General features: G+C 45.4%; 1 protein-coding gene across 1 annotated transcript in view; it reads left to right on the top strand.

The window, feature by feature from the left end:
• Positions 1 to 24,238, top strand: part of beat-VII (beaten path VII) — a 495,135-nt gene that overhangs the window by 108,285 nt on the left and 362,612 nt on the right. The gene's annotated exons all lie outside the window — the stretch shown is intronic.

Genomic DNA, 24,238 nt, shown 5'->3' with positions numbered 1-24,238 from the left:
TTTCAATAGCCGAACAATTCTATTTTGTTTACAAACAAGACTTACGTCTTATATGTGAAAGGGATAAATGGAGTAATCCAAGGAGTAACCAGACAAAAACATCGATGAACGTCGACGAAATTTTGAGGTACAGTGAGCTACTCACTGCAAAAAAGCAACTCAGAGTAAAGCTGTCTCACCCCTTGCAAGAATCCTAGTATCCAGAAACCCAAGATTCGATTAATCCAAGGATCAGATAATTTAAAAATCCGAGGATTAGAGAATCTGAGAATCCAAGATTTGGTTAATCCAAGAATCCGAGAATCCTAGAATCGTAGAATACAAAAATCTAGGAATTCAAGAATAGGTTAATACAAGAGTCGACCCCGTGCATTCAAGAATCTGAGAATCCGAAAATTCGAGGATTAGAGAACCCGAGAATCCAAGAATATAAGAATCAGAGAATTAAAAAAAAACTTAGAATCCGAGAATACACATACCAGCGATATCCAGAATCCATGAATCTTAGTATCTGAGAATCCAAGACTCCAAGAATTCAAGAATCCTAGAGTTTTAGAATCCATGAATCCAGAAATTGAAGAATCAATTTATCCAAGATTCAAAATAATAAAAAATCCAAGAATCCAAAATTTGGTGATTCCAAAAACCCAAAAATCTAAGCCTAGTGGATTCTAGAACGAAAGGTTTGTTGAAGCCAATCTGTGGTAATTCGAGCTCGTTTCTCCCACTGTGCGCTGGCTGGCTGGCTGGCTGCCCTGGATGGGTCGGAGAAATGGCAAATGTGTGGACGGGTAATTGAATTTGTACAAACCCTGATGAAACATTGCACACGGAGGAGCGAGCTGCAGCGATGAGGCACCAACGAAAAAAATCAGCAAAATAAGATTACAAAACTTTGTACTGCTGCTGCTTCTGCTGCTGCCTCCAACGAACCAAAACTAGCAACGGCACTGCAGTTGCACTTTTCTTCATCCTTGCAACGGGGATAACTTTTCTTTCAAAAAATGTATTTCACTGTTGTACTGGAAACAAAAATTCATTGGCAAAAGTTGTTCCGTTTTTTTTATCATCTGCTGTTTGTTTTCCAAGCAGCAAGCTGTGGAAAACTGTTGCTTCGACTGTCAACGTCTTCGTCGTCATAGTAGGCTAGGTAGTCGATGGGAAACAGCTTCTTTCGTAGTTCTTTCTCTGTTACCTTAGTTGGCTAATTACATTCGCCGTCGCTCAGCAGAAGGCAAGAAGCGGAAATTGTTTTTCTCCCGGCGAACGAAATTTTAAATTACCTGATAATTTTTCTTTCATTAGTCTGCTGCTTATTAGCGAGGAGGATCGTCGGTGGGACAGATGGCACAGTTGCAAGATGATAGTAAAATGTAAATTGAGAAAATTGTCCCCTGGATCAAGCCGCGTCTTCGTTGTCACTTGGCTGGAAGGAGCATTGCTGCAGTGCAACACAAGCATCGCCGCGGGAAAACGTGAGTGGTGAAATTAAAAAATTAATTTTCTCCACACGTTTCGCCAGGAAGGGGAGGTTTAGGTTGGGCCGTTGTGAGAAGTGAGTGGGTTGCGGTTTTCCATTCTCATCGTCGTGGCTGGCTGCGATTGTCATTGGTATGCTCAAGGGTGGCTGGTGTGGTCCTGTTGCGGGTTGTGTGCGGCGAACGTGGGTTCTGAATGCTAACATCTGGCTAAAGCTGAGTAGGCACAACTCGGAAGATGGAAAATGCTATTTTCTGAGAGGGTGAAACTTCTAAGCAAGCAGATAAATGTTTGGCTTATTGTCAAACCGAGAGGGAAGGCTTTTTCCTTTTTCTTGCTGCAGTGGAATGTGTTCCTAAATGATTAATGAGGTTATGTTTGCTTTGAAAAGTCTCCATCCTTTTTCGAGCAAGAAATGATTTTTCACCATAATTAATCATCCAAGAATGGCTTAATTAGTTTTGCTATTTTTGTGCTCAGGGAACAAACCAGGTCACGCGTCCGTCATTCATTCGAGGGGGAAAACTAGTGGCAGATTCTAATCTTCCCTTTTCCTTTTTCCGGGACGGGGAAAACTGTCGCAATAATTAATGCTACGCTTATGCTTCAGCATGAACAAGAACTTCTTGGGATAAGAACTACTTAAGAGCCGTCCTCAACTAAAGACCGTGCAGCTCAAGTTTTCTTTTGCTTTGGTGAAGTGCTCATTTAATCCAATAGAAATGACTATGATGAGGTTAAAGACCATTAGAAATTTAAATCGTCATCATGAACATCTCTTCAAAACGACACCAGTCAGTAGGCGGGTAAAACAGCTCAGTAAGCGGTCGGAGAGACATTTGCACAATTCAACATCAAATTTCATAATCACATAACGAAACAAAGTCATCATTGTCAGTTTGTTCTGGTTCTCGTGCAATGCTCGTTTTCCCAACGCTTGTACCAACATCCCGTAAAAGCCACACGAACCGACGAAACTGGAAACGAGAGTCAGCTTGTCATGCAGTCCCGTACACTGACTGGTTGCTTTAGGCTTGCTGGGTTTTTTTCCTTCAAACAAAATCCCCAAAAGCTTTTCCGAAAGCCAACAAAAAACAACACAGCACGCCATGTAGCAGCTGCTGCTGTCGTTGTCGTCGACTGTGACGATGCCGGCGCGTCGTTGCCGTGGGTACGGGCTGCAGCCTGAAGGAACTGCTTCTTGTTTTTTCGTTCTCTTGGACCAGCTTGCTACGATGGGTTTGTCGGTTGAAGATATGAGTTGTCCCGGCGAGATTGCTCTCGACAAGTTGCCATTATGATCTGCTGCTGCTACGAGCGACTACTTCCAAGATGGTAGTAAATTATTTCGGATATTGTAAAGCGTGACCGACGTGTAATTTCAAGCTGTAACGATTCCGAGGAGAAACAATGTGCGCTAAGTTTGCTGAGACGTCTGACAAGACATTATTGTTTTACGTTATGATCTTGATAGGGCGCTGAATTTATGATTTATCGGGAGGCTACATCAAAGACGGTTCAATTCGACGTTTAACTCACTTGAACTGCGAATTTAGCGATCCGAAAGTTGGTCGTTGTCCAGCTTTTTTCTGTTCGCTTTCAGGTCACTTTACCACTGACCATCAGATCAGGGGTTAATTTAACTAACATAATCCCAAGCCATTAAAACTTCCTCTAAGTACCAAGGCTGCAAAATGCGTGTGCGATAGTTGACATGACTGGTGCTCAACAATGCGATGACCCATCGTTATGATTCAGCCACCAATCGGAAGACACGGTATTTAATTTTATTTTGAATAGATAGAAACCCAAGTAAACCGAAAAAACCGGAAAAGTCCCGAGCAAAATGCGTGTCGATTAATGTTGGTGGCTAATGTCCGCCGATATTAGCTATGGGCAAACCACCCACGGCGCAGCTAATTATTGTTCAACTTACCCGTGCAGCAGCTGAATCGAAAAATGACCTTTCACCAACTGACAGCAAATGTGTAAGGGAAGTCATGACCTACCTAGTTATTATCCATCTAATATCTGCCCTCTGCTTGGGTATAAAAGTTATAAAAAGTATTTTTAAACAATAATTAATGATAATGAATTACTGAATCTTGATCCATCGCTTCCTGTTACCTCAATCCCAGGTCCCGCAGCATAGCCTTTACCTGGTGCTTGATGATCGGTATGCCATCCGCCGAGTGCAACTCGCGTCCTGTAAAAATGAACAGTACTTTGAACTGCTGCGTCCGGTGGGTCAGCTTTCTGGCGTGCTCTGTTAGGAAAATCTCTAAACACTGCAGCGCTTCCTCCGAGTGTAGATAGTGCAAATCCAACACGTCCACAGTGTTCAGCGCCAGCTTGTGCACCTCCATGATGGCATTCGAGGCCTTACTGTTGAACATATCGATTTTGGTTCGATGAAGCCGTGGCATTCGCTTTTCAGTTCCTGGTGGTCCTGGGACATATTGCGGCATTCTTCGGCCGTTTTCAGGTGAAGATTGATGTCGTCTTCGCTGTATGACGGTACCTGCTCGACCGTTGGAGGCGGCGACGTTGAGGACGAAGGAAGTGGTTTCTGTTTTTCGGCTTCTACTCGCTTCATAAGGGCTTCCCGTTCGCGGGAAGCTTTTCCGGAATGGAATTGTTTAGGACGGTTATAGTGCCGCTGAATTTGTGGGCATGTAGGATTTCTGCCAGGACTTTCTCGTCAATGATAGGATACATTTCGGCTAGCTTTTGACGAGTCATATGCGAGGCCAGATCTTGCGGAGCTTGCTTAGCCCAGCCGTTGATTTCGCTTCGGTATGCCGTTAGGGCGTACTCCATTTCCATAATGTCGTTCAGGTTGGAATCCTCGATGGTCTTTTTGAACAAAACGGGATACTTTTCCTTCGCTGCCATTTGCTGTGCCAATCGAGCATCTTTTATCATAAAATCTTGTTTTTCCCCTGCAGCTGTACATGGAATCCAAGAACGACAAAAACAACTCTTCTGCCGTTTCGGTAGCCATGAAAACCTTTGTTCGTTCATTGGTTAGTTCGTCTAAGGAGATGACACCCGATCCATGCTTATCCTTGAAAGTGGCGTGTAGCTGGCTTATGAGAATAATTCCCAACGTCACTTCCAGCACTTCGGGATCGTTTTGCAAATCTTCCGCTTTATCTTTTCTTTTCGTTGTGTTCCGGGGTGATTTCAAGCTGACGGTAGACCGATCGATTGTGTAACCCCCTCCACCACCACCACTACCGGAGGGATCACCGAAAGGCACTTGCGATGCCATTGTTTCATTGCAATCACATTCAAACGCGAGTAGGCCGCCAACCGCACCGGCTTCCAAATTATCCGCTGTCTCGAATTCGCATGTCTTTTGCTCTTCTAGCAACAGATTTGCTGTCCAATCACCATTGCAGTTCTCGAACAAATCCCACAGATACTGGCCTTGAATCTGGGGATAGAGGATGCAAATTTTCGAGAAGCTAGTGTTTTCATTTTTGCATCCTCGTCTGTGCCTGATCAGACGCTGGGCTTGACCGGCGTCACACCTGTGAAAATCCGTCCTCACTCGTTTTCTCAGAACAGCCGTCCCGGTCGTGTTCTCTCCTGTGGCTTTGCCACGGTGAGGAGACGATTTTTGCAAATCCGTCCTCACTCGCATTCAGAACGGCCGTCCCGGTCGCGTTCTGACGTTTCTGGTCATAGCTTCAAATTCATCCTGATAAGACGCCAATGAGTAGTGTTCAAAAAAGGCGGACCTCTAAACTCAGTTTCAAGAACTGAACAATTTTATGGATCCGGTGAACTCGTGGTCCCAAGGGTCCATTTTCCGGTCACAACTTGCATTTTATTCTGCCATTTATGAGTGATTTTGAAAGATCAAAAGAGCTCTAAGATCAGTTTTATGAATTTACCTCTTTCGTGGACCCAAGAGTCAATTTTCCGATCACAACGCCGAGTTCATATTAATAAGATGTAAATTAATGGTTTTGAAAAAAAAGTGTACCTCTTGGATCATGAATTTACCACTTTTGCGGATGTTTCGGATATTTTGGTGAACCATCGCGAGGTCTCCAGGGTCTATATTCCGGTCACAACTTCGAACTCGTTCTGATAATACATCCATGAGTGGTTTAGAACAAACCAGCTATAGGATCAGTTTCATGAACTGACCACTTTTACGAAAGTTCCGAATCTTCTAGGGGAACATCCTGTAGTCCACAGCGTCCATTTAGGGTTAAAATCCCAGCAAAATAAAGATAATAAAAAACAAAACAAAAAAAGGGGCCATATTCCGATCGTAACCTTGGATTCATTCTAGAAAGAAGTTTATGAGTGGAGCTCTAGGACCAGTTTCACGAACTGATCACTTTTACGGATGTTCCGGATCTACCGGTGAACCATCCCGTGGTTTGGAGGGTTCATATTCCGGTCACAGCTCCAAATTTATTCTGATAAAACGTCTGTGAATGGTTTCGAAAAATTCGCAAAGCTCTAGGATCAGTTTCATGAACTGACCACTTTTAAGGATGTTCCGGATCTCCCGGTAGACCATCCTGTAGTACCCAGAGTCCAAATTTCAGTCCAAACTTCGAATTAATTGTGAGAAAACGTCTATGAGTGGTTTAGAAAAAATAAGGGTTTGGTCCCAATCTGTCTTCGGCAAACTTGTTCAGGGGATCGAAACTTTTTGGCTAGATAATAGTAGTTCATAATTTTCTCACCACGCGGCACTAGTATGCATTTACAATTCTCGCATATGCTATAACTTGTGATCCTAAACAGGGAGGAATTTACAGTCTTCGACAAAGTTGTTCAGGAGGTCAAGGCCTTTTGGCTGGTGGACAGTAATTTACAATCTGTTCACTTCTTGGCACTATGAATACTCGCAAATGATATATCTCAAGACCTGCTAAAAAGAGGTTGTATCCAAGACTCGACCGTAGATATTCTTGGAGTTTAAAGAGAAGTACAACCTGCTTGGTTGGTGGTCTAACAGTAGCTAACATTTATTTTCTGAGAGAATACAAATTAATAATAGCATGGCTTGCTTCAACGTCGTTCTTGTTTCTACTTCAACACTCCTTCTCAAGTGGTTTTGTCAGCGCATCCGCTAACATCTCCTCTGATGAACAATACACGATGTTGAGGACTCCTGATCCGTACAAATCCCGGACAAAGTTATACCTGGTATCGATGTGCTTTGTTCGTCGCGTCACTCCTTCGGCACTCAGCATACTGATACAGCTTTGGTTGTCTTCGTAGACGGTCACGGGTTGCTGAGCAGCCAGAGAAGCTCTTTGGTGGCCTCCATAAGTGCGACATATTCCGCTTCGGTTGAAGACAAGGTCACGCACTCCTGCTTGCGAGCTGTCCAGCTAATTACTCCTCCGCCAAGCTTGAACAGAAATCCAGAATTGGACTTTCTATCCGTACGGTGGCCCGCCCAGTCAGCGTCAGCGTATCCTTCAAGATTGCCTCTTCCTCCCAGTCGCAGCTTTAGTCCAGCAGTACCCTTCAAATACCGCAAGGCTCGTTTCGCTTCCGTCCAGTTGTTCGAGCTCTTCAAGCCATGCAAAGAGAGGATCGTGATACGTGGCTACTATTCATCCTCATCGATAAATTGGACTCTGAAACCAAGCAGCTTTGGTATCAAAAGGTTTCTGATGTGTCCGAAGATGACGTCACCCTAAAGGCTTTCCTCACGTTCATCAATTCACGCAGTTTTATTTTGCAATCTGCGCAGCCTATCAAACAACGAGCCGTTGCTACCTTCAAGCCACAATATAAGGGAGCAACAGCATTCGTCGCCACCTATACATCTCCAAACTGCGACGTCTGTGCCAAATCGCCCCATCCACTCTATCTGTGTGGTAAGTTCATCCATATGAGCTCAGAGGAAAGACTCTCTGTGGTCAGCTCTCAAAACCTTTGCAGCAATTGCCTGAAGAAGCATGCAGGTGAAACATGCAGATCTGGAAACTGTCGGAAATGTGACTCACTACACCACACCCTGTTGCACGCTGCATTAGTGCCTCCAAACTATCAACAAGATCCATCAACATCGTATGCTGTTCACACTAGCAGTGGTCCGGCCGCCCAATCTCTGATTTCGGCCCTCGACTCCACTGATAAGTTCGACGCATCCAATGTTCTGCTAGCCACCGTGTCCATTAATGTTTTAGATAAACACGGACGACCGCACGCTTGCCGCGCTGTTCTCGATTGCGCTTCTCAAGTGAGTTTCATCAGCAAGAGTCTTTGCAACGAACTTGGTCTCGACTTGTTGGAAGCAGATATGGACCTTGAAGGCATCTCAACTACTCCCGCGCATGCAGACAAATGCGTGCAAATCATCGTAGCATCCCGATGCACGGACTATCGCACAACAATCCCATGCATGGTGCTCGATAAAATCACAAAAACGCTTCCTGTCAAACCAGCGAACATCGACGGTTGGCCCATCCCGGGTTCAATCACCCTGGCTGATCCACTATTCCACCACCCCGGTAAGATCAACGTACTACTTGGTATCGAAATTTTCTTCCAGCTGCTCGAGCCTGGAAAAATCTCCCTCAGTTCTGACGACCAACTTCCCACCTTGCAAAACACCAAGTTAGGGTGGGTAGTTGCTGGTCGCTATCGAGGTAAAACGGTTTCATCACACACGATGGTTTCAACGTGTTTATTATCTACCTCCGATGATAGCCTTAGCCAACAGTTGCGTCGTTTCTGGGAGTTGTAGGAATATGTTACATCTGTACCCCATCTCAGCGAGGAGGAAAAACGTTGCGAAGATCACTTCCACGAGAAGACAACGGGAAATACATTGTGCGTTTGCCGTTTCGGCACTCTCCGAGTCTACTTGGTGATTCCAGACAAATGGCTGAAAAGCGTTTGAGTCACATCGAGCGAAAATTGCAACGAAACCCTCACCTCAAGCAAGAGTACCATGCCTTTCTCCGCGAGTACTGTGAAGCTGGACACATGACACTCACCGATTATCCAGCTCCGAGAGGTGCCATCTACCTGCCTCACCATTGTGTGGTAAAGGAATCTAGTTCCACCACGAAATGCCGCGTCGTGTTTGATGCCTCCGCGAAGACCACCAGTGGCATATCCCTCAATGATGTGCTCATGGCCGGCCCAGAGCTACAGGACTCAATAGTCAACAATTTTTTCCCCGGTTTCGCTTTCCGGTAGTTGTGTTTACTGGCGATATAAAACAAATGTACCGGATGATCAAACTCGCTGATAGCGATTTTCTGTGGATCCTTTGGCGATGGTCAAACGACAGTCCCGTGTGTGAATATCGACTAAACACCGTTACATAAGAGCGTTTCATATTTGGCCACGAAATGCTTGCAGCATCTGTTAGAGTCACACAGGCAGCAGTATCAGACGGAGGTTGGGAAGGCAGAGAAGGGAATCTACGTGGACGATGTTTTGGTGGGCGCTGACTCCGAAGAAGAAGCGATACTACTGCGACAGCAATTGACAACGATCTTCGCCTCAGGTGGCTTCCACCTGCGGAAGTGGGCGTCAAACAGCGCTGCGGTTCTTGAGGATGTCCCAGCAGAAGACATAGAAATGCAATTACCAATCGAGCTCAACGATACCCACAGCATCAAGGCCCTCTGCATCCACTGGCAGCCGTGCAGCGACGTGCTCCAGTTCTCAAACGCTACGAACAAGATCTTTCAGCCCACAAAGCGGACCATGCTTTCGCAAATCGCCAGCATCTTCGATCCAATTGGATTACTGGCTCCGATCGTCATCAAAGCGAAGATGGTTTTGCAACAGTTGTGGGAGCTGAAGGTGGACTGGGACGAAACACCCCCCGGTGAGTTAGTTCAAAATTGGTTGATATTTGTGCAAAGCCTTTCCGATCTCAACTCATTACAGGTACCCCGTCGAGTGATCGGCCGGCATGCGAAACGCATCTCGCATCTATCTGCACGGCAACAGTGAGGCATCCGAGCGAGCCATGGGTGCGTGCGTCTACATTAGGGCTGCTGACGAATGCGGCAACACATCATCGCATTTGCTTTGTGCGAAATCCAAGACAGCACCTATCGGCAATGGACGAACAACGTTGCCCCGCTTGGAGCTGTGTGAGGCGGTGATTCTAGCTCGACTGATGGCGAACGTAATGACAGCAATCTCATTGCCCTTCCACGAAATAAGGGCTCATTCGGATTCCACGGTAGCATTGGCATGGATCTACGGTGGTGCTTCGAGGTGGAAAACGTTTGTCGCCAACCGGGTGGCAGAGATCACAACTCTTCTCCCTGCAATCAACTGGCAGCACGTAGATACACATCACAACCCGGCCGATTTAATTTCACGAACAAATAATGAACAATCTTCTCTGGTGGCATGGTCCAAGCTGGAGTGGGACAACCAACACTCAGGAAACTCTACCCATCTCGACACTCGATGTCACCCAACAGCGGCAAGTGGAAAGAGAACAACGGTCGGCTGCAGTGGCGTATCTAGCTGTTTATGAAAACCTCTTTCTCGATGGTATGCTAACGAGGTACTATCCGAATCTTCAAATTCTTCTGCGCATCACGGCGCGTATGCTGCGCTTTCGTTACCGAGAGCTCAGGACAACAAATCGTCTAGCCCCACAAGAAATCGATAACGCCATGAAAGTTTACGTACGACATGTCCAGAGTAAGCACTACTGGAAGGAGATCAACCAACTGGAAAACAACCGTGAAGTCAATAATAGCAGCTCGCTTCGTCAATTGAAACCGTTTCTGGATGAAAACCATCTCCTCAGGGTGGGCGGTAGGCTGTCGGATTTCAACTACGATACGAAGCATCCTATCTTGTTGCCTCGCCACTCAGCTCTCACCGCACTCATTCTCCACCACGAGCACCACGAGCAGCTTCACTGTGGTCCACAGTCATTAAAGGGTGATACGGTCAAAATTTGGTCAATATCAACTTGACGTATTTCTTTCAATTTTGCATTTAAAAAACCTGAACACCCCTCATTTTGAAGGTGTGTGTGTGTAGAATGTTGCTCCTATTTTGATTTTGGAATTCACTCTTCAGTTGTCAAAATGCCGTTCAAGCAAGAAGAGCAGCGTATCAAAATTTTGCTCGCGCATCGCGAAAATCCGAGCTACTCGCACGCAAAGTTGGCAAAATCGCTAAAAGTTGCCAAATCAACCGTTACAAATGTAATTAAAGTGTTTGGGGAACGTTTGTCGACAGCCAGGAAGTCTGGATCGGGGGGAAATCGAAAACCGGAAGCCGCTGAGACGACAAAGAGAGTTGCCGGTAGTTTCAAGTGAAACCCTAACCTCTCTCTCCGATATGCCGCAAATAAGCTGGGTGTATCGTCTACAACCGTGCATCGAGCCAAAAAACGAGCCGGACTATCGACTTACAAGAAGGTAGTGACTCCAAATCGCGATGATAAACAAAATACGACGGCCAAAGCGCGATCCCGGAGGCTGTACACGACGATGCTGACGAAGTTTGACTGCGTGGTAATGGACGACGAAACCTACGTCAAAGACGACTACAAGCAGCTTCCGGGACAGGAGTTTTATACGGCAAAAGGAAGGGGAAAGGTAGCAGATGTTTTCAAGCACATGAAACTGTCAAAGTTCGCAAAGAAATATCTGGTTTGGCAAGCCATCTGTACCTGTGGCTTGAAAAGCAGCATTTTCATAGCTTCCGGGACTGTCAACCAAGAAATTTACGTGAAAGAGTGTTTGAATAAACGTCTGCTGCCTTTCCTGAAGAAACACGGTTTGGCCGGATTTGGCATCTTGCCATTACGGTAAAAAGGCCATGGAGTGGTACGCCGCCAACAACGTGCAGGTGGTTCCCAAGGACAAGAACCCTCCCAACACGCCAGAGCTCCGCCCAATTGAGAAATACTGGGCTATTGTCAAGCGGAACCTAAAGAAGACCAAAAAAACTGCTAAGGGCGAGCAGCAGTTCAAGGCAAACTGGCTTTCTGCGGCGAAGAAGGTGGACAAGGTGGCTGTACAAAATCTGATGGCAGGGGTCAAGCGTAAGGCCTGGCAATTCGGATTTGGAAAAGCGGAAGCCTAACTGAATATTTTTCCTGAATTTTATACTAATTGAACTTGAAAAAGAAATTTAATTTGATTTTTTAAATAAACGATTTCACCGATTTACACGCGTTTTCCCTTGACCAAATTTTGACCGTATCACCCTTTACTGGCAGCTGTGCGACGTCGTTTTTGGATTGTTCGCGGAACGAGTGCTGCCCGGAAGATTTGCCGAGCTTACGTCGAATGTGTTCGTGTGAGACCAGTACCATTACGTCAGCTGATGGGTCAGCTACCTGCAGATTGCCTGGAACCGAATCCGCCTTTCTCCATCACCGGAATTGACTATGCTGGACCAATCAACATCATCAATCGACGAATGCGTGGCGCTGTACCTAGCAAGGGTTACATCGCACTGTTTATTTGTTTTTCGACCCGAGCCGTGCATATTGAAGCAGTGTCCGATCTCAGCACTTCTGCATTCATTGCTGCTTTCACCCGCTTTAGTAGCCGATATGGATTGCCGAGCAAAATTTACTCCGACAACGCTACTAACCTTCGGGGAGCAGCAAGAAAATACCGTGAACTATACCAAAAAATCAACGCAACCGAACTGGACGACAAAGTAGCAGACTTCTTTTCCGACAAGGGTATTGAGTGGATGTTCATTCCTGCTCGATCACCACACCACGGTGGACTTTGGGAGGCAGGCGTGAAGGTGGTGAAAGCATTCTTGGGCAAACTCGGGGGTGATGCTCGTTTCACGTTTGAGGAATTGAGTACTGTTCTCGCACAAGTGGCGGCCTGCATGAACTCACGGCCGATTTCTCCACTCTCCGATGATCCCAACGACCCTCAACCTCTCACGCCGGCACATTTTCTCATCGGTCGACCACTAAATGCTGTTCCCGAGATCAACCAGTTGGAACGCCGTATCGGATCGCTGAACAGGTGGGAGTACGTTCAACGAGTCGCGCAACAGTTTCGAGCTCGGTGGCAGACCGAATATGTTTTAGCTCTTCAACGTATGACAAAGTGGCAACGTCCAGCACCGAATGTTTCGGTTGAAGACTTTGTGTTGTTGGTCGCTGACAACGAAAAACCAAAGCAGTGGCCGATGGGCCGCATCGTCGACACTTTCCCTGGATCCGATGGCTATTAGAACTCCAAATGGTATCGTGCGGCGTGATGTTCGACGAATCCGGCGGATCCCTTTGGAAGACGACGAGTACGTGCCAGGACGGAATGGAGTTTAAAATTTCTTGACGTAATTTGGTGGGTGGCTTATGTTGTGACGGAATTTGAGGAAACCTCCTGCAGCGATATCGGCTACTGTTATCGCCTTTCTTTGAGTTTGCAAATGCTCTGTCTCTCTTGCCATCTCCAATATGCAAATTGTATCCCCTTTGTATACCCGCTAATTGTTTCCCACTACTAATAGATATATAAGGCAGATAATTGAAATATAGATACAGTTGAATTTGATAACCTAAACAAGTCTCACGTACTTTATCCATCCGACCCGAAATCAGTAGTTCTGCCGGTGCTTTTTTCTTAAGTGGACCCTACACGACAGTTTGTATTGACAATAATCGTATTGTCAATACATTTTATATTGACGTCAATACATCGGTATTGACAATATTTCTGTATTCACATCATCAATATTATTGTCAATACTTGTAAGTATTGACAATATTTCTTACCGTGTGGGGTTCGCTTTAGACCTCACAGAATCAATGACCAAGGAATCAAAACTATCTCGAAATGACAAAATGACAAGCGATTAACGAACCGAATGACAACGCTATGTCAGAAGTGGAAAACAATAATGAATCTTCTTCCCTTTTTCATGACAAGCAGCCCGTGCGACACAGCTGACTCGGGGCGGTAGAAGGAAACGAGCAAATTGTTGGCAAGCTGCTTCACGAAGTAAAGCCGAACATGATACACGTGTGTTAATGAGATTTTTGTTTTGTTATGTCTTTTCTCGATTCATCTTTTCGTGGTACGTTACGGGATGTAAGATCTACCGCCGATTCCTAGTCCTGACTACTTCAAACTAGGGGAACAGGATTTTTCAGTAATCCAAGGAACACGTCTTAGTCCTTGTTACTTTTTATGCTTTGTTGATAGTGACAAGACTCGGCTTTGTCCACCGAGGATGATCTTGAAACAAGGAAAAAATGAGTTAGTTAGTCTTCATCTATGTGATTCCTAATCTTCTATTCGTTATACCATAGTTTGAAGTGATTAAGACTAGGGTTCTGATGCATGAGCATTATCGGTGTCATTCCTTAATTTTGTTGCTACGGAATCCAATTTTGACTGACAAAGGGGAGGGTGTTTCAACACTTTGAAGGGTATAAATAGCGGGACCTTTCAATTAGAGTCGGATCCTTGCGATAAATGTGAGAATGACAACTGTAAACGACCGAAAAATATTGGGCAATTGTCAAGCGAAAACTTCGAGGATGCGGTAAAGAAGTGACAAGCACAACAAATGTGCTTAAAGTGGAATAAGTTCGCCGGTACAGTGTCACCAGCGACTGTGCAGATCATGATGGCATCGATCACAAGTAAACTGCGACAGTTTGTTCGAAACAGTGAAATGTAAAAACTTGGTTACATATCGTTTAAAAGCTGAATAATTACCCTTTTGTTTGACGTTTTGATCAACCGTGTATGTTGTTTAATTCTTGAGTTATGGTCACTTGAATGCGTCCATATTAACTTTGAATCGGGCTTTATTACTGTCGCATTAATGGGCCCTTCGCTCATTTCAACTTCTACTCAATTTGCATACTGCCGTACTCTAGTAAAACTATAAACCTACCCTCTTCAGACCTTTCTCTAGCTAAAAAATGATCACACTAAAGCTGTATGGTAGATAGCATTTCCAACCAACATTGAAAATCGTATACTTCACGTATGCAGTAACATTAAAAACACTTTGCATATATTGTAACAAAATCATACTTTTTTCGAGAAATCCTCCAAAATACCTCCACTGCCCTACTTCTATGTGTCAGATTTCGTACGTATAATTTGAAACTCGCGTTCCTACCGTCGGTGAAAATTAACACATTATAACACGAGGGAAAACCACTTTGACAAAACGAATTATGAGGTAAAGTTTTCCCCGACTGACAAACGAAATAAAGCACGTTTAAGACCGCGATAATAATGATGGCTTTCGCCCCGTACGCTCCACGGCTCACCTGATGATGACGTGCTCGCTGTCAAAATTCTACACTGAAACAAAACAAGACGGAATTGCGGCCTGAAATATGTGTGAGCTCGAGCTCGACTAATTTAATTTACGGGAGTGGTTGCCTCTCTATCTCCTTGAAAAACGCGTGGATGCTTGCGGGAAGCACAAGTTTATGCTAATTATCAACTATATATAAACTTGCTCGCTTCTTAAAACTACAACTGCTGTCGCATTCCAGAAGTTTGAGGATGGTGGAAAATTATGGTTCTGTGACTGTTTGATATTCCGAGCGCGTGCTTGAGCTCCTCCAGGGTTTTGTCACCAGTGGCACGCTGCTTCCAGAATCTAATTTCGATGCCGGGGAGTGTCTTGCTGTGCGAAGTTTCAAATTTCCAGTAAAACCATCTGTGTCTGCCGTCGTGAAGTGGAGAAAGATAGATTATATCATACGAAAATGACACACGTGCGACGAGTCTGTCGGAGTCAACTTTTCCCGAAGTTTACTGCCACCGGTCAAGGTTGAAATGGATGAAATTCACTTCCCATGTCCCGGTGTCACTGCAGGAAGAGTAACGACTTTTCAATTCACCTGACAGCTGTCTTTAATGTATGCAAACATGGCCCATTCAATCAACCAACCCCGGCCTACTACGGGGCTTGCCCACTTGACATATTTTCCCCATTAGTGGAACAAATCCCCCAAAGGAAGGCACAGCTCGTAGGAAAATCGATAATCCTGCTCGGCTCCAGATGGGATGTTTTCAATGGTTATCTCGCGCAACATATCAACAGCGTCAAGGTTTCTATCCTTCTCCCGTTTCGCCCCGTAATTTTTTTTTTTCTACTTTGACGTGAATGAAAACAAAAACAAGCCATCGTCATGTGCTAGAAGTGGAAATTGAAAAACAAACCGCTTCGTTCCCTCTCAGGCAGCGCCGGGGGATGGCTACAAGTCTTAAGAAAGATGAGAGCATTTCCGTCTGCTTCGTTCCCTGCTGCCTGGCCACTTGACGCCCTCTATGTACAGGAATCCCCCGAACAGCTCGGCTGGCCTCCAACCAATTTGTTTGTGTTGGAGCACCGCGCTGTTCGGGGGATTCCTGTAGTAGTAGTTGGACCATGGCAAGCACGTAGCCACCATATACGAACATGAATGCATGGCACAGCAAGGAAAGAGCTTATCATAAATTAAAAATTGTTTCAGATTGGCACCGCTGTAGCCAACGAAGACGGCGAGAGAAAAGCCTCCATTGGCAGCCACCACGGTAGAAAACAAAAAAGTGGAAAATGAAATCGAGTAGAAAAACATTCTCAGCCCCCCCCCCCCTCATCCCCTCGCATCATCCTGGTCGCCGCAAAATCAGTACGGAGATAAAAAGGACGATCAAGGCCGTGTCTTGTCGTTTGCGGTAGTGAGCTCGGAAAGCATTCCACTGAAGAAACCGGCAGGAAAGGCAGTCAGCCAGCGCCGCCGTGTTTAAAAGCCTTACTATGTACCTACGGTACTTGTTTATGAATATAAATTGCTTTTTTATGAAAAATTCAGTTTCAAAGATTTTTCCCCTCCAGGAAAGCGGCTCATCAGCATCAACATCATCATCGCGTCAGTAATATCATATAGTAGGCAATGCGAAAGTGTTTATGTGCTGAGCGTCGATAGCCGGCGAAATGATTTGAAATGAATCGTGAAAGGCATCCAACTATCGGCGCTGGTTGCTGCGATTGAGAGTTGGATTTTCCGAGTTGCACTTCTGCTCATATCCGGTGTGTAGCGGAAGAATCAGCTGAGTGCGCTCTTCTCATGCGGGCACCTGTCGGAAATTGATTCGCAAATGTAGATTGCGCACCGTTCCGCCGTTTTATGCGCGGGCCACAAAATGCTGCAAAACCAGTTGAACGTCGATTATGCATTATCGATTTCTTCCACCACCTCCGAGCCAGGGAGAAAAGAGCATAAAAATCTCAAATCGGCACGCAGATACAAGGCCAATAAACGGTGCCGCGGAAAAAAGTAATGAAATCGATATTTACGCCAAAAAAAAAGGGATGGATTTTATTTTTACACACTGCTGTAGCACGTGTTGTATATTTTTGATTGCCCTGCTCGACACACTCTAGGGATAAAAAAAGGGAAGGCCTGCTACGAAGTGGGCTCCAATTTTATGCTACCTGTTCCTTTTTTTAACTGCCCCACGTGCATGTGTTTACGTATCTCCCTGTTTTTTTTGGAGTATGAATTTTCCCTCTGTGCATATGGCGCAGAAAGTCTGTGCGGGTTTGTTTTTCGATAAAATATGCTTGATGATGTTTTTATTACGGAATTAATTTCTCGTTTCGGTTGAGGAAATGGTTTTGCCGAAAAAGGGAATATTACTGCGATGCCTTGCCCTTCAAGAAGCGGTGTGGTGTCATGTTTTACTGTCGCTTGATTCTCGGGTTGTTAATTGCAATTTGTATTGGCAAGAATTCGCAGCTGCTTCTGAAAGACTCACAATTTCCTCCATATTTCCACCTATCTTCAGCCATATTTGTACTGGAGTTGGGCAACATTGATCGTTTCACTGAACGTTTCCGAGTCGTTCAATCATGGTCATTGAGTAAATATGCCATCACTACATCGATTCTGATACTGGGTGCTAGCAAGTGGTCAGAAATTGGTCCTCTGGATTTCTGGAATCACCCGAAAAAATTGTTAATTCCTGTATTTAGACCCGATAATTCCAGATATCCAGTATCCAGTACTGGAAAGCCTCTGTAAATGAATCGGTTTTGATGCAAAACACAGCAAAGAACCACGCCACACTACTGCGAACCTCAGAAGTTCGAGGCGTTCATACACAAAATAATCAAGCTGCTCATTTCCCTACTCGGTTCCCGAAAATCAAAACAATTCAGCTGTCAATAGGTTCACTTTTTCAAGGGTTCATTTTTGCGCATCGAATCAGGTTCATTTACAAAAGCTTGCACTACTAGTAGCATGAAAACAAGCAGCTTTGGCGACTTTTCATTATCATTTTTACTTTCAGCAACTTAGGATTTGAACCATTTGGGATTTGTTTTTAACTTTTAGTTGAAATTTGACAGATGTAAAGTTATCGATTAACCCTGCTCTCCGTGATCATTTCTGACAGAGAAGAATTTGAATTTTGACAGCCACGACTGAGTTCTGTTCGAAAACTGATCAATCTACAGCACAAGCATGTTATCTTTTTTACGTTTCGAACATAGAAAATAACTTTCGAAATGTCACTTTTAATCACGAGTTAAATTTACAGCCTCACCCAAGTAACCATAGGCACGTTATTTCGCCTTTTTGGCTATATACGCGCCTCATCAGAACTTACAAACACTGGTATAGCCGTTGTTCAGCTGTGTATTACCAAAAAGGCGAAATAGCGTGCCTATGCTTACTTGGGTAGTGATAATCTCATTTTTAACGCAGAAAGTTAATCAGCTTCAGCAGTTTCGAAATATAAATCACGTGCACTGTTTTTTTTTTTTTTTTACGTGGACTATGTCTTACGGGAGGGTACTGGGGTAAATCGAAAATCTAAAATTGCGACCGTCACGAAAAGGTGTAAGGTTTTGAACGCTTATAACTTTGTCATTTATAGATGAAATTAAAATCCAAATACACCAATAGATAGGAAATAAATCTCGATTTTCAATTTTTTATAAAAACTGTTTTAAAAATGTACAAATAAAAAGTGATAATTTTATCACTGTTTTCATGAAATAAACGTTCTCCCCAAACCCAGTCGTGATAATCGAGTACCATTTGGTTGCACATCGTGCTGCTTGAATCTGAAAAGTAATAAAACAGCACCGCTAATGTGCCTCAACTCATCAGTCGATCGTTTGCACTTCACTCATTCAGTCCAGTTGATGTACATTTATGGTTCCAACTGAGGCTCGAATAGTGTAGTAGTCAAGCAGTTTAGTCCGGTTTTGGCTCGCTCAGTCGAGTTGTTCGAGTTGCACGTTTGTTCGTGTCGTAGTGCCGGTTGCATCGTGTGATGGGAAGGCAGCGCTCCCGGAGCAAGCTCCGTGAGAAAGTGGAGAATAGTGGTGAAGGTAGCTCGTGCGTACCTATCACAAATAGGTACGCTACTCTTCCCACCGATGTTGGGAATGCCCTACCAGCGGAAGTGAAGCGGACGAAGAAAAGGAAGAAGAATCAGGGCCAGTCCGATGGGGCGAGTGGCCGTGACACCATGACGAACGTCAGCGACATCGGTGAATTCGGCGGTACCGTCGAGCATGAAAATTCTGCCGTCCCGAGTACGGCAAAAGTCAAGCTTCCTCCACTGGTGGTGATGAAAGTGCCACTCAACACGCTCATTAGCGATCTCACATCGCTGGGCGTTGCAGCTGAATTCAAGCTGAGCAGGATCGGCACCAAGGTGATGCTGCGTACCAAAGCGAAGTACGAAGCAACCGTGAAGTACCTGAAGGATTCCAGGGCGGAATACTTCACACATGACATCCCCGGTGAGAAGCCCTTCAAGGTAGTCATCAGGGGCTTACCGAACTTCAACCCCAAGTCGATCGAAGAAGAACTTAAGGACCGTTACAAGCTAGCCCCAATCGCAGTCTTCCGGATGACGAGGAGAGACGAAAACGGGAAAACGTACCCGGATTGCCTTTTCATGGTTCATTTCCAGAAGGGAACGGTGACGCTCAATGCGTTGAAGGCCATCCGCTCCATCAACTTCATCATTGTTCAATAGGAGCCATACCGTGGCGGCCGTCACGACGTCACCCAGTGTCAGCGTTGCCTGAATTTCGGGCATGGCACCCGAAACTGCTACATCAATCCGCGCTGTGGCAAATGCGCCCAAAATCATGTTTCCTCCGAGTGCGTTGTCGACGAGTCGGAAACATGCAAATGCGCCAACTGTGGTGGAGCTCATCAAGGGTCCGACAAACAGTGTCCCAAACGCGAGGATTTCAAGCGGATCCGAAAGCAAGCGTCCACAAGAAGCCAACCAGGACGGAAGAAGGAAAACACTCCGGCATTCAGGGTGGAGGACTTCCCGCCTCTTCGTGGTACGCAACACGGTCAAGAAAATCCACGGGTGCAATCCGGCCCCCGTCAAGAAACGTCTGGTGCCTCAGCTGGACAAAGCTCTCGATCCCCCCTGGATTCTGGAGACAACCAGAAGCACAAAACGCCAATCCCGATCTCTTCTCTGCGGATGAGCTGATGAAGATTTTCGTCGACATGACCAGCGCTCTTCGTCAGTGCCGCAACAAACCCGAACAGATCCAAGTGCTCGGTAAGTTTATCATTCGGTATGGCGTCTAAACCGTTAACTATAGTCACGTGGAACGCTTGCTCTGTACGAGCCAAAAAGTTCGAGCTTGCTGACTTCCTCCGCAAGCATGGTATCGACGTGGGCCTCCTATCAGAGACCCATCTAAAGTCCGGCGACAGCTTCTGGTTGCCTGACCACAACATTATTCGGCTTGATCGCACCAGCTCCAGGGGGGGTGGTGTTGCGGTCGTCGTCAAGAAAGGAATAAAATACCACACTCTGTCCCATATCCGCACCTCTATCATCGAGGCCCTTGGTGTGGAGGTGGAGTCGTCGACTGGATACGTCCAGTTCATCGCCGTCTACTGCCCTCGACAGTGTGCCGCCAACAGTGGACTAGCGGCTAAATTCAAGAAGGACCTGTCCACCATCACCCGTAACGGTTCCCGCTTCGTAGTAGGAGGAGATCTAAACGCTCGCCATGAGGACTGGCGGAACTACCAGCAGAACCAGAACGGTCGTCTGCTGTTAGACCACTCACAGCATGGGCTGTACTCCGTTTGGTTTTCGGATGAGCCAACATTTATCTCACCGGCTGGCAACCCATCGACGCTAGACCTGTTTCTGACAAATATCGGCTTGTCCAAGCCGGTAGCATTGAACGAACTCAGCTCCGACCACCAACCGGTGGTGGCTGAACTGGGCTGCAACGTGGCTCCTGCTTCAAGCCTGCGCAAGGACTACCATCGCGTAAACTGGGCCCAGTTTGGACGCGTGGTAGACAGGCACATCATCGACAACCCGTCGCTTGACACCGTGGAGGACATCGACCGAGCGTTGGAGGGACTCCACCAAGCCATAACCGTGGCTGACGAGGCGTGCGTCCGACGAGTTCCTGTGAGGGGTAAGTTTATTGCCATTGATTCCCACACCCAATGACTGATTACTGAAATGTGCGTAGACGCCAGTTCCAGAGAACCGGAGATCTAGCGAGGAGACGTGAAATGGCCGATCTGAACAAAGAGATTGCTTCCAGAATGGTCTCACTCCAGAACGAAAGTTTCGGGCGGCTTGTCCAGAATCTGGACGACCGCTCCAGACCATTCTGGAAGGTAGCTAAGGTCCTAAAGACGCACCCCAAACCCATTCCTCCACTCAAAGATGAAAATGATGACGATCGGCTCATAATCACCCCTCAGGAGAAAGCAAATGCGATTGGTGAGCATATTGCCAAATCGCACTTGCTTGGCTCTAACATCCAAAGTCCGCTCGAAGTTCAGGTTGAGCAATGCGTACTCAGCCTTGATTCCTTCCCTTGTGCCATCCCTCCGGAGGATAGAATCACAGTGGAACAGATTTGCTCAGCGCTGAAATGCACCAAAAACATGAAGGCCCCCCGGGTTTGACGGAATATTCAAACCTAGTGTTGAAAAATCTCAGCATGAAGATTCACTCTCTGCTGGCTGCTGTCTTCAACAGATGCTTGGAACTGCACTACTTTCCAAGTATCTGGAAAACAGCGAAAATCATACCTATCCGCAAACCCGGGAAGGACCCAACGCTAGCTTCAAGCTACAGACCAATCAGCCTCCTTTCAGCGCTGAGCAAATTGTTCAAGAAACTTATTCTCAATCGTTTGCTCAAGTTTGTCGAGAACACAACATTCTCCTACCGGAACAGTTCGGGTTCAGGAAGGGGCACTCCACAAATCATCAGCTAGTACGGGTGATGAATAACATCCGAAGTAACAAGGCTGTATCCAAGTCTACAGCCATGGCATTGTTAGACGTTGAGAAAGCGTTTGATAATGTCTGGCACAATGGGCTTGTATACAAGCTTTGTAACTTCAACTTTCCTTTGCATCTTGTTAAAATCACCCGTAGCTACCTCCAGCAAAGGTCGTTTAAGGTATCGTTGAATGGTTGTCTTTCAGACACGTTTTCCATCCCAGCAGGAGTCCCGCAAGGCAGTCTGCTGGGCCCCTTGCTTTACAGCATTTACACTTCCGACATTCCTCCCCTTGGAGACGGTTGCGTGTTTTTCCTGTTCGCAGATGATACCGCAATAGCCGTCAAAGGAAGGATGCCTCGCGAAATAACGAACAAACTTCAACGATGCCTTAACGCCTTTGCTGATTATGCCACCACGTGGAAAATCAAAATCAATGCTTCCAAAACACAAACAATCATGTTCCTCCATCGACAATCACCCAAACTAAAACCGGCTCCCTCTTGTACTGTAATCATGGATGGCACAAGGGTTGAGTGGTCCGCCGAAGTAACCTATCTCGGGATGTTGTTTGACGAAAAGCTTCTATTCCGCTCGCATGTGGAGAAAACCGTAGTCAAGTGTTCCGCCTTGGTTAGGTGTCTGTATCCGCTGATTTGCCGCAGATCCCGCCTCTCAAGGGTGAACAAACTGGCCGTCTACAAACAAATCATAGCACCTGCGATCCTCTACGCAGCTCCGGTGTGGGAATCATGTGCACAGACTCACAGGAACAAAATTCAGGTCGCTCAGAATAGAGTGCTGAGGATGGTTCTTGATCGTCCTTTCGACACTAGAATAACAAATTTACACGAAGAGGCAGGCATTGCCAAAATAGATTCCAAAATTAACGAAATTAAGACTAAATTTACACAAAAATGTAATTTATCAGAACATGCTTTGATAAGCAATTTGTATATAGTAGATTAGGTGTATATAGTAGTTGTAGGTTAGTTGTAGTTGTAAATAGTAGTTATAAGTAGTCTCCTTTTTCAAATTTTAAAACAAACCAATCCCACCAAGGTGGTCATTCTCTAAAACAGGCCTGATAGGACTAGGAAGTGTAATTAATAATAATTGAAATTTCACAGGAACTAAAGTTGAAAAGACGCATCTGTGTCACTTAAAAAATTCATACATGTAAACCACACAATCACAAGAAATAAAGATCATTTAAATGGCAAAAAATGCCTCAACTCATTTCGGCTTCGGCTACAGCAGCAGCAGTAGTAGCAATAGCAGCAGTAGGAAGGCGGTCCCTGTCGAGCGTGCAGCGTTCGAGTTTTGCACCTCGAACTTTGCGCGTCGTTCCCGTCGAGATCACTGGCTACTGGTAGCGGCGTCGGCTCGATGGCGGAAGCGCTCCTTGCCTGAATGATAACTACAAATCTCGATTACTTTTTCGAAAGGACATATCAGCTTTTGTAAACAACGCATTTTATCGTCGGTTCGGCATAACTGATAGCTCGCCCCACATACCCGAAGTACCCATTGGCACGTTATTTCGCCTTTTTGGCTATATACGGGCCTCATCAGAACTTGCAAACACTGGTATAGCAGTTGTTCAGCTGTATATAGCCAAAAAGGTGAAATAATGTGCCTATGGTTACTTGGGACTAACATCACTGTAACAGGTAGGGGAAAATTTCCTCTATCTGATGGTTGTGTTAGCATGCGTGGGTGAGCTACCAGTTATGCCGAACCGACGATAAAATGCGTTGTTTACAAAAGCTGATACGTCCCTTCGAAAAAGTAATCGAGAAATACTTCTTGGGCTGTGTACCAATTGCCGAGTTAAATTTAACTCGCGGTTAAACGTGACATTTCGAAAGTTATTTTCAGTGTTCGAAAATGCCGGAAATTGATCAGTTTTCAAACAGAACTCAGCTACGGTTATCAAAATTTAACTTCTAGTCGGTCTGAAATAACCACGCTCGTATAGCAGGGTTATTCGATAAGTCATCTGTCACTTTAAACCACGAGTTAAATTTTCAGTCCGCATCGTGCTCTCTTGCCGTGCGGATCTATTTGCTTTTTGCTGAAGGAAGTGTTACTACTACCTAAAGCTACAACAAATTTAAACAGCACTTTTCAGTGCTCAACCTGTAAAAATTTTTCTACCTTGTTCAACTCTTATTCCTCTTCGATCCTTGTTTGGACCCTACCCGAGGTAATCCTTCTTGGATATCGATTTGGAAAATTCCTCTTCGATCCTTCAGATTCTTATAGTAATCTGCTTGGAAGTCGATTTGGATAAAAATTTACTGCCGCCATGGCGCCTAAACGCAAAAGAAAGGGGCAAACTCTTGACCCCCCTTCTGATGAAATTAATTTGAGTAATCAATTTGATTTGCTCACGGATGATGAGAATGATCCATCATCCAAGAAAAATTCTAGTAAACTTTCCCGGCTTAATGCCAAGAAGGAAAAGATTCCCCCTATTGTGATAACCACTACCGATTTCCATGCTCTTCGCATGGAACTTTTGAATT

Source organism: Ochlerotatus camptorhynchus, unplaced genomic scaffold (assembly GCF_037179485.1).
Source record: "Ochlerotatus camptorhynchus isolate MF236.1 unplaced genomic scaffold, CSIRO-AGI_Acam_v1.1 ptg000102l, whole genome shotgun sequence".
NCBI classification, from domain to species: domain Eukaryota; kingdom Metazoa; phylum Arthropoda; class Insecta; order Diptera; family Culicidae; genus Ochlerotatus; species Ochlerotatus camptorhynchus.
This window is presented reverse-complemented; position numbering and strand designations above follow the sequence as displayed.